The sequence below is a fragment of the Macrobrachium nipponense genome, chromosome 3 (assembly GCF_015104395.2).
Source record: "Macrobrachium nipponense isolate FS-2020 chromosome 3, ASM1510439v2, whole genome shotgun sequence".
In the NCBI taxonomy this organism is placed as follows: Eukaryota; Metazoa; Arthropoda; class Malacostraca; order Decapoda; family Palaemonidae; genus Macrobrachium; species Macrobrachium nipponense.
This window is the reverse complement of record NC_087202.1, coordinates 144,545,549-144,557,252: the sequence shown is the minus strand read 5'-3', so window position 1 is coordinate 144,557,252 and position 11,704 is coordinate 144,545,549. Positions and strand designations below refer to the sequence as shown.

General features: G+C 38.1%; 1 pseudogene; it reads right to left on the bottom strand.

The window, feature by feature from the left end:
* Positions 1-10,065: 10,065 nt before the first annotated feature.
* On the bottom strand, positions 10,066-10,960 carry LOC135222552 (KRAB-A domain-containing protein 2-like; annotated as a pseudogene).
* Positions 10,961-11,704: the final 744 nt, after the last annotated feature.

Below are 11,704 nucleotides of genomic sequence, written 5' to 3'. Positions count from 1 at the left end.
AGAGAGCTTTCTCACACTGCTCTTCTTGGAAGGACACTAACACTGAATTAGAACGTGTTGCCCAAGTTCTAATTAACAACGGTATTCCAACTTGGACGTCGCAAAAGCCATTCGCAGAAACATCGATAAGTGGTACCAGCAGGAGCCTCGCCCCGCCGCCTTTGAAGACGTTACTCTCTTTTACAAGGGAGTATTTCACAAGAAATACAAAGAGGACGAACGAGCCCTTCGTAACATCATCGAAAGGAACGTCTCCCCCCCCGGACCCTGCAAAAAAAGTGAAATTGATCACTTACTACAGAAGCAAGAAGACCAGTGGCCTGATTTTGAAAAACAATCCAGCCCCCCCGTGATGCAGGACCCTCTCAAGAAAACTAACGTTGTCTACCAATACAAATGCCCTGGCGCCTACATTGGTATGACAACGATGCGATTTTCCAAGAGGATATCCTGCCACGCTCAGGAAGGCACCATCCATAACCATGCCAAAAAACGTCCACAATACCAGGATAACTCGGAAAGACATTATTCCTAATATCGGAATTATTGATAAGGCGGCAGACCACCGTAGCCTCCGCCTCTTGGAGGCCCTACACATCGAGAAGGAGAGACCCAGCCTCAACCCCACTCAAAAGACTTCACTCCTCCCGATGGTGGCGCGTAGGGCGCCGCCCGCCAGCACCATAGAGCCGATTGAACGGACCAATCAGGTGCCCCTGCCCAATACTACGCTCCCAGTCTCCAGCGTCCGCACGCGAAGAGCAGTGCGAACTTCCACCTCTGCAAGACGGCTGGACTCAGGGACTTAATCCTCTGTTCAGCCAATGAAAACACAGCGCTCATCAGACAGAGCACCTGGGACAATAAATACCGCCAAACGACCCCATTCCAATCAGTTCACGCTCACTTTTCCTTGATACGGTTGGAAACGTTGGAATTCCGTTACGCCCTTAGACTAAGATTTTTTAACCCTACGGTGACCATACGTCACTTTTGTTATCATATCAATAAATTAGTATTTTAAGAAAACATTTCTTTAACCAAGATATGAACATCGGCCAGCTATTAGCAAATATCAGCCCTGACGAGATGAGAATAATAAGAAGAATTGAAAATAATAATAATAAATAATAATAATAATAATAATAATAATAATAATAATAATAATAAAAATAATAATAATAATAATAATAATAACAATAATAACTAATAATAAATCACCTGCCTACCAATAATGTGGAAGTTACTAACAGGTATCATCAGTGAAAGGCTATACAACTACCTAGAGGAGACAAACACCATCCCCCACCAACAGAAAGGCTGCAGAAGGAAGTGTAGGGGCACAAAAGACCAGCTCCTGATAGACAAAATGGTAATGAAGAACAGTAGGAGAAGTAAAACCAACCTAAGCATGGCATGGATAGACTATAAGAAAGCCTTCGACATGATACCACACACATGGCTAATAGAATGCCTGAAAATATATGGGGCAGAGGAAAACACCATCAGCTTCCTCAAAAATACAATGCGCAACTGGAATACAATACTAACAAGCTCTGGAATAAGACTACCAGAGGTTAATATCAGGAGAGGGATCTTCCAGGGCAACTCACTGTCCCCACTACTCTTCGTAGTAGCCATGATTCCCATGACAAAAGTACTACAGAAGATGGATGCCGGGTACCAACTCAAGAAAGGAGGCAACAGAATCAACCATCTGATGTTCATGGACGACATCAAGCTGTATGGTAAGAGCATCAAGGAAATAGATACCCTAATCCAGACTGTAAGGACTGTATCTGGGGACATCAGGATGGAGTTTGGAATCGAAAAATGCACCTTAGTCAACATACAAAAAGGCAAAGTAACGAGAACTGAAGGGATAAAAGCTACCAGATGGGAGCAACATCAAACACATAGATGAGGCAGGATACAAATACCTGGGAATAATGGAAGGAGGGGATATAAAACACCAAGAGATGAAGGACACGATCAGGAAAGAATATATGCAGAGACTCAAGGCAATACTCAAGTCAAAACTCAATGCCGGAAATATGATAAAAGCCATAAACACATGGGCAGTGCCAGTAATCAGATACAGCGCAGGCAATAGTGGAATGGACGAAGGCAGAACTCCGTAGCATAGATCAGAAAACCAGGAAACATATGATAATATACACAGCACTACACCCAAGAGCAAATACGGACAGACTATACATAACACGAAAGGAAGGAGGGAGAGGATTACTAAGTATAGAGGACTGCGTCAACATCGAGAACAGAGCACTGGGGCAATATCTGAAACCCAGTGAAGACGAGTGGCTAAAGAGTGCATGGGAAGAAGGACTAATAAAAGTAGACGAAGACCCAGAAATATACAGTGACAGGAGAAGGAAAGACAGAACAGAGGACTGGCACAACAAACCAATGCACAGACAATACATGAGACAGACTAAAGAACTAGCCAGCGATGACACATGGCAATGGCTACAGAGGGGAGAGCTAAAGAAGGAAACTGAAGGAATGATAACAGTGGCACAAGATCAGGCCCTAAGAACCAGATATGTTCAAAGAACAACAGACGGAAATAACATCTCTCCCATATGTAGGAAGTGCAATACGAAAAATGAAACCATAAACCACATAGCAAGCGAATGTCCGGCACTTGCACAGAACCAGTACAAAAAGAGGCATGATTCAGTGGCAAAAGACCTCCACAGGAGCCTGTGCAAGAAACATCAGCTACCTTGCAGTAATAAGTGGTACGAGCACTAATGTGAGGGAGTGATAGAAAACGATCACGCAAAGATCCTCTGGGACTATGGTATCAGAACGGATAGGGTGATATGTGCAAACAGACTAGACGTGACGTTGATTGACAAAGTAAAGAAGAAAGTATCACTCATTGATGTTGCAATACCATGGGACACCAGAGTTGAAGAGAAAGAGAGGGAAAATTGGATAAGTATCAAGATCTGAAAATAGAAATAAGAAGGATATGGGATATGCCAGTGGAAATCGTACCCATAATCATAGGAGCACTAGGCACGATCCCAAAGATCCCTGAAAAAGAATCTAGAAAAACTAGAGGCTGAAGTAGCTCCAGGACTCATGCAGAAGAGTGTGATCCTAGAAACGGCACACAGTAAGAAAAGTGATGGACTCCTAAGGAGGCAGGATGCAACCCGGAACCCCACACTATAAATACCACCCAGTCGAATTGGAGGACTGTGATAGAGCAAAAAAAAAAAAAAATAAATAATCTGTTTAATCTGGGATGGATGAAGAGGACAACAGAATTCTGCGCAAGAAAAACTTTGCAATCTACCGAACGGCGAATTTCTAGAATATGTTACCAGAATCCAATGCTTGAGGCCCACACTTCCAAGGAACGGGAAGTGGAAGAATGATGAATAAAAGAATGGAAATCCGATTTCTACGATATAAGGTGAATGTGATGTGATTCAAACCAGTGACTGATGCCAAGAAGTCATCTCGTATTTTGTGAGTTAGGAAATGAAACGTACGAGCTTTAAACATACATATTATATATATATATATATATATATATATATATATTATATATATATATATATATATATATATATATATATAATATATATATATATATATATATATATATATATATATATATATATATATCTATATATATATATATTATATATATATATATATGGGGATACAATCCACAATGAAGTAAAATCCTCTTGTAGTTTAAAATATATATTTCTTGTACAAGAGGATTTTACTTCATTGTGGATTGTATCTGGCTTAGCATATATATATATACTAGTAGGCATTATATCTATATATATATATATATATATATATATATATTATATTATATATATATGATATATATATATGTATGTATGATAATTATAATGTATGTATGTATGTATGTATGCATGTATGTATTGGGCAAAAATTTGTCTTTGTATGCATATTTCGTTGAATTCTATGGCTTTTTGGCTGTTATTCAACTTCTTTTTAGCTTGACCATGTTTTCTGAATCTTCTACGTTGTTCCAAATTAAGATAATGAGAAAAAAACAAAGATTAATCTTTGTTCCATTTACTGATAAACACAGCACCACAGCTCTTCCGTCACTCGTCATGACCTCTTCAAAGTGCATAATCTGGACACGTAGGTTGGTTAGGGTTTAGCTGGTTTTGTGCCAAGCGAGGGCTCTTGCTCCTACAACACCCCGTAATGATCTGGACATGGCGTCCTATTGGTTTGATACAGTGTGTAAACGGAAATGTAGCTTCCGAAACAATAATAATAATGTTATGCAAAGAGTTTGTGTGTTCTCTCAAATGCTTCTAATTACATCTTCGTCTGCGATCTGGTTCTATGTTCTATGTCTTTATTATTCTTCTTAATTAGTAGTTCTGGATTAGTAGCATCAAGTCTCTCAGGAGTGTTTAAGTGAGACGAACGGCAGAGTTTTCTTTCTTTAAGAAGGCAAAGAAATACAAGCATACAGTTATACAAGTTACAACTTAAGATATAAAAAATCTAGGTAATCTGGTTAGGACCGCTATAACGCTTTGGGAAGGTATTGTTCTTTCTTCTGTCACGGCGGTTAGTTCTCCCTCTTTGGTTCTGCCGCTCTGCAGCCAGCTATCCCCGTGATCGTCTTGGCTCAACCCCCTAAGGCGGTGTATGTTCCAGGTCTCCGCCCAAACTCGGTCAGGATAAGTGGAGCTGACTCTCTCTTATCTTACCCCATCCCCCTTTTGGTGGGGTTAACATGCTAATTCCTCCTCTTGAAGATGGAACTTGCTAAATTAACATGTTAATACCTCCTCTTGAAGGTGGAGCTCCCTAATCGACGGAAACTGGGTGAGTCAGGTGCGAGGTCACAGGTCAAAAATTTTATGGCGGTCTTAAGATTTCTATTTCGACGGTGTTTTGGCTGTTGCGTCTTTCCCGTCTCGCCAATGTCCTGTGATTAAACATTTGTTCCGTCTACGCCTCGATGACTAAATCTGACTCACTCACACCAAAGCTCAATTCTCTCTCTCTCTCTCATTCGTTATTTTCATTGTACTCTCTCATAGCTATCATTACATCACTTGGTCACCTACCTAACACTGTCTTCAATGTTTTAATATATATAATGGATATAATAATAAGAAAAGTCAATGAATGCGACATTACATGCATACAAAAAAAATTTTCTCCAACTTTTGAAGAAAGTAATAAGTTAAATAAAACATTGTAATAAAATCATAGTAAATGTTAAATATATCAACCCATAGGTTTAATAATGATACGTATAATAAATGAATACTCAAAACTACATATGAAAAACATGAATTTACTACAATGTAATCATTGCGCATTTGCCTTCATTACTGTCAGTAGTATCACTTGTATCTTTTTGATAATCAAATGTCCCACTACTATGATAAACAAATCAATAATTATTACTTTTACCATCTGATTGAAGAATGATAACACTGGAGAGACTGTTTTGACATAATACCAATATCCATCAACATAGTTCAAATTTTCAAGTTTTTTTAACTCTAACTTAGACAATTTAAATTCTTCTATTTCATATGTGTAATTCTGTCCCGCCTGGTAGTGGTCCTTATTGGTTGAAGATTATCTAACGACGTCCCTTGGGTATGATTAATTGACTTAATCCCTCCTTCGTGAGTAGGACTGCTGTCGTCACGGGAAGTCTTCAAGTTCCGGAGAGAGTAGAAAGGTTAGGTCACAGGTGAAACACGTAGGCAATTTTTAAAGGCTGCGCTAAGATTAGGCTGGCCCCGTCTCTCTCTCTCTCTCTCTCTCTCTCTCGTCTCTCTCTCTCCTCTCTCTCTCTCTCTCGTTTCTCTATTATTCAGTCTCTTTTATGTTTTACGCTACCCTATCTAATATTATTTCTCATAGTTATCATTACAATAATAATACAGCAATACCATGATAATACAATAAATCATTACAATAACATTTAATTTATTTACAGTTATATAAGATGCAATAAAGTTCATAATAAAAATATAATTTAATTTGTTTAAGGGTGGGTGAATGGGTGGGTTGGGTGGGTGGGTTGGTTCGGTGGGGGGCGGGTGTGAGAACTGCTTGTTTTAAAATGACCCGGACGTGTCAGTGAATAGGATGGAATCAGAAGAAATCACAAAATTCATTCTCTCTTCGTTTTATTTCGTTATGTCTCGCCTGCTGCAGGCTCAAAGTACTGTAGTCTCCTTCACTAAGTACAAACATTTAAGTTTTCACAGACGACATATAGCGGAGCGGCTAACTTCACAATAATAGGAGAAAACTGGAAATGGTGATGCAAGCATGAAATTCGGCACAACGATTCTTCTTGACCTTCTGTCTCATCATAACCTCCGGCCACACAAAATTTTACCATTATCCAAGATGGCCGGCAGGTTTTAAAAATGGCTTCCATTAGATATGTAAATATTGACATTTAATCGGTTAATCACGTTCGAATTCCTGTCACACCCAGTTTATGGTAAAATATTGAAAGCAAGCATTTACATAGTTAGATACAGAACTTTACTGCCTAGAAATATCCGAAGATGGCTGTCACTATATCAAAAATGTCCCCCAAAAAGACCAAAATTGGTACTTAAGTTCATATACTAGGTAAAAGGTCAGGTAATACATGGATTCGGGGTAACTTCAGCTTGACCAGTTTATTTTTCATAGGTTAAAAATCAATTGAACCCCACTTAGTTCATTTTCGTCCTCATTTAAAAGAAATGGTTAATTAACTCAATGTAAACAGTGTAACAGTGTAGTGTCAGTACACAACCAGTGCACACTGGTTGCCACTATAGCTGTGAGACTCAGCATGGGGTCAGTGGTTAGTTAATGGTAGATATTTATCATTAGTTTCCCAAATGCTGTTTAGCTAGCCGAAGATCAAAGTTAAAAGCCGCACCTGAAATGACAAGATATGCCAGCACAGGAGAGCCGAGCCAAGAAAGTTTGGACTTTAGTCTTCCAGAAGAGTGTACAGATCCCATGGGAAATAAATAGCACTGGATGAATGATCGGGCTGGGGGTAGGATGATAACTTATCTGAGCCTATTTGTGTCTCATATCGGAAAGTGCATATATGTTATACAGGTGCTAAAGGGATAAACCCTAGGCTTACAGAACAAATGCAATCGCAGCACAGTCTTGGAGTGTACTCCTTGCTCACTTTAAACATGACAGTTCCCTCACTTCATCCAGTGGAGGTGCAGGACACCAACAAGTAGTGTTTTCTAAGCATATTTCTCTTTGAGTAAGAATGGCTTGAGAAAGTCAGTTTGTCAACAGGAGTGAAAATGTTGTCTTTTTTTCAAGAGGCAGCTCATTCAGTTGCAATGGTGAAACATAACATGAATATTGCAAGAGCTACTACACAGTTTCTCAATCATGGACAAACCCCAGTTCTAGCAAATGATCAGCCACCATTTGCAATTGCCAAGCAGTCCAATGGGAAAGGCCATTGCAGTATGGTGATATGGTTATCATGTTTGGAGGGCTGCATTTAGAAATGGCAGCACTCAAAATTCTTGGTGATCTCTTGCAAGACAGTGGTTGGACTGGTGCTCTTGCAGAACTAGAAATAGCTACTCCTGGAACAACAGATTCGTTTTATCTCTGTTTCACATGTGAAGAAGACATTTTTAGCCCAGCAGGTGACAGCTTGTAGTTTATTATATCAACAAAGCATCCTACATGGAATATATTCTGGAAGGAGAATAAGAAAGTGAGCTAAGTTGTGAAAGCTGGATCAGAAAACAAGAGTCAGTGTTTACACAATTCTACTTTTACAATTCTATGCTTCAGCTAGAACTTCTAGTATTCATTTTTATCAGGTCATAATTTCAATCTGCACAAAGATGTGCTGCAGGAACTCACTCTTATTTTTCTTGACATTGGACCATGTGCATTATGCCAGGGGGTTTTCAATTCATTTGAGAGACATAGAGGCTCTCCAAAATGACACATTTGTTGAATTCACAAAAGGCAATTTCACTGTCCATAAAACCACTCTGCCTTCTTCCTTAATGGCTATAGACGAAGTGCATGAGCAAAATAATGCTCATGTGAAAGGAGATGGGGGAGCCATCGGCCTATTTGAAGATGCAAATGCTCTCAAAGGTGGACAGTGGCTGGTCCTGAAGTAAGCCACCTGGTTGATGAGTTTGAGACAAGAAGTGATGCTGATCCAAAAACCTGATGGTTAAAATCATGGTGAAATTGAAACTGTGCAAAAAAGATTTCTTGAAACAGTTGAGAATCTAGCATAAATAATAAAGAAATTGGGTACCCTTTTGAGGAAGATTCAGTGGATCTGATTGTGCTAGACAGCCATGAAATTATGGACAGCAAAGTTAGTGAACTCTTGAGATTTATGAAGAGCCTTGGACATACAAAATTCACAAACTTTATTGAGAGACTCAAGACACCCAGAAAATTCTATGAGCCAGTACACAACAACAAAATTTTATTGTTCAGTTGCAAGATGTCTGCAACAGAGTCCAAGGGCCAACAGTCACTGTAAACCATAAAGGAAGACCATAATCTATTCTCACTCCTTTGCATATCATGGCAGAACAGACAGTGTGACTAAATTAATTCTTTCAACATGAAAATCAAAATTGCTCACCATCACTGGCACAGAATGGGCGGATGCAACAGGGCACCAAGTCACAGCTGCTGCTGCTCTATTAGAACAGCAGGCTTCAGACATCAATGACAAAGAGCTGATCAACTGTTAGAACTGGGGTTTGGCCAGGGTTTAGAAACTGTGGGGTTGCTCTTGCAATATCATAATGGATGGTGTAGCTCTTGTAAATGATCTGAGACCAACCAAGGGGCCTACATGTGAGTCTTATGTAAAAGATGAAGTCCTGTCCAAATACATATATATGTGTGTGTGTGACGGGTAAAAATGTTCTGCTACAACATAATTCCATCTACTAAAAGGAGCCCATAAAAACACCAAAATATAGAAAGAAAGTACTATATTTCAGAGACTGCTGTCTCTCTATTCAGGAAGGTGATGAAGGAGAAAATAAAGAAAAGGTGGTATTTATACCAAGAGATCCATCTACAGTTAAGCCAATTTAGGTCACTCCCACTAATAATTCCACTCCAATCTTCTTAAGCGTTCGTTGTAAGAAGATTTGATCAATGACATCTAAATCGCAGGCGCCCTTTGAGATGTTCATCACCTGTCTTTGTTTAATCAAGGCCGATTCAATCATCTGACTTTTCTATCGACAGTTGTTGCTGTAAATTATAAGTGACAAATTCTATTTGATTCTGTGGTTATGGTTAATTATATGGTTGAAAATAGCCGAGTTCTGTTGTCCATAACTAACTGACCTTTTATGTTGTATTAATCTCTGGCGAAGTGATTTTCCTGTAAAACCGAAGTAAGATTGGTCACAGTCTAGGCATGGAATTTCGTATATCCCCGAGTCTTTGTGGATTGACTTTTGTTGGACATTAATCAGGGATTTGGCTAAGGCAAAAGAGTGAAATTTTCCGAGAGTCTGGGTCACTGTCTTAATCCTGTCCAGGTGTTGAATTTTAATTTTATGGTTAGTTGTCTCTAGGTCTTGCCTTGAAGGGTCGGTAGAAAAGTTACGTCTTTGTGAATTCCTTTCTCAATTAGATGGTCAGGATACCTTAAAGACAAAGGCTGTTTACGAACTAGTTCCAATTCCATTTCCAGGAAATCTGAGGAACAATTTTGTAAGGCTCTTAAAAATAAGTTGCTGGCTACGCCTATCTTGATAGAGGAATGTCATGGTAGCTAAAGTATTGAATGTATGAAAGTGAGAACGTTAGTTTCCCGTATGGTAAATTTATATCCTGTCGTGTCATTCATCACCTACCAGATGAGAGAGACAGCAGTCTCTGATATATAGTACTTTCTTTCTATGTTTTGGCGTTTTTATGGGCTCCTTATATATATATATATATATATATATATATATATATATATATATATATATATATATATATATATATATATATATATATACTTTTTTATGACTTGAAGACTCCTCCATTCAATCTTTCAACTGCACCTTGGCTTTGTGGGTGGCGCGGCCGACCAGTGACGAGCTTAAGTTCAGGCCAGAGCGTAGACAACTCTGATATAACGGCATTCACAAACTCTCTCCCGTTATCCGAGTGCAGGATAACGGGAGCGCCAAAGGTCAAAAATATTGGGAGAAGCGTGTTAGCAACCTCCTCAGCTCGTTTTGATGTAAGGAGCCGCAGCACACAAAACTTGCTGAAATGGTTGATGAAGGTCAGAATATATTTAAATTCCCCATCAGGTAATGTTTGAAAATTGATCAAGTCAATTTGGCATCGAGAAAAAATAGTCTCGCTTCTAACAGGCTTCACCACCAGACCTTTATGTACTCTACGTTTTTTCTTCTCTTGACACTCAATGCAAAAACTTATGAACATCTGGCAGCACTGCATAGTCAAATTAGCCCACTTCTTTTGTCCTTTGAAAGTTTTCTTTTCACCGACATGACCCACAGCTGAATGCGCGACCGAAATGGCCTGATGAACTTTCTCAAAGCACACTATAAAATTAAATTCAGTTTCCAATTCTTTACGCTTCGAATAAGTCGGTCATCGTCACCAACTCTAAGAATTTCGAATCTTTTTTTCATATTATAGTCATCGCTGGTTTTAGGCCCTTCCTTTTCAATTTTAAGCAGCTGAGCTATCCACTGTGCACGTTTCTCTTTCCGAGGAATGACCACATTGTCATTCTTAGACTGTAATAAGTTGTCCAACTTCTGCTCAAACTGCTCTTTAAAGTCCGACATGCCACTTGTGAGTTAGTAGGACAGACCTCTGTAGTAGCAGGGAAGATGAGGTGGGCGAGAAGGTAGTTGCTACTGAGCTGGTAGATCTGGTGTAACTGCCCTCCTCCTTGCCCAACTGCACGATTTCAGCTCGTAAACAAGAAGTGTTTCATATTAGTCTTAGTCTGAGAATTTCGAATCTTCTGCTCAAACTGCTCTTTAAAGTCCGACATGCCACTGGAACAAAAAAAAAATCTGTTAACATTTGGCAAAATACTGTTGCAAAATCATGTTAACATTTGGCAAAATGTCCTTGCAAAAAGTAGAAAAACTGCCAGATGTGTACATTGTTTTGCAATCAATTTTGCCTAATGTGCACAATCGGCACCAAGCGCTGCAAATTGTACACAATATGCAAAATTAATTGCAAAATGTACACATTTGGCAATTATCCACATTTTGCGTTAACACACACACACACACACACACATATATATATATATACATATATATATATATATATATATATATATATATATATATATATATATATATATATATATATATATATATCACATAAGAGCTACAAATGTCTTTTAATATCTAATTTCTCTACCTCGGAATTTATATATTTCATTATTCTATATAATATATATATAATATATATATATATATATAGATATATATATATATATATATATATATATATATATATATATATATATATATAGATATATATATATATATATGAATATATGTAATATATTATATATATATATATATATATATATATATATATATATATATATATATATACATATATGTATATATATATATATATATATATTATATATATA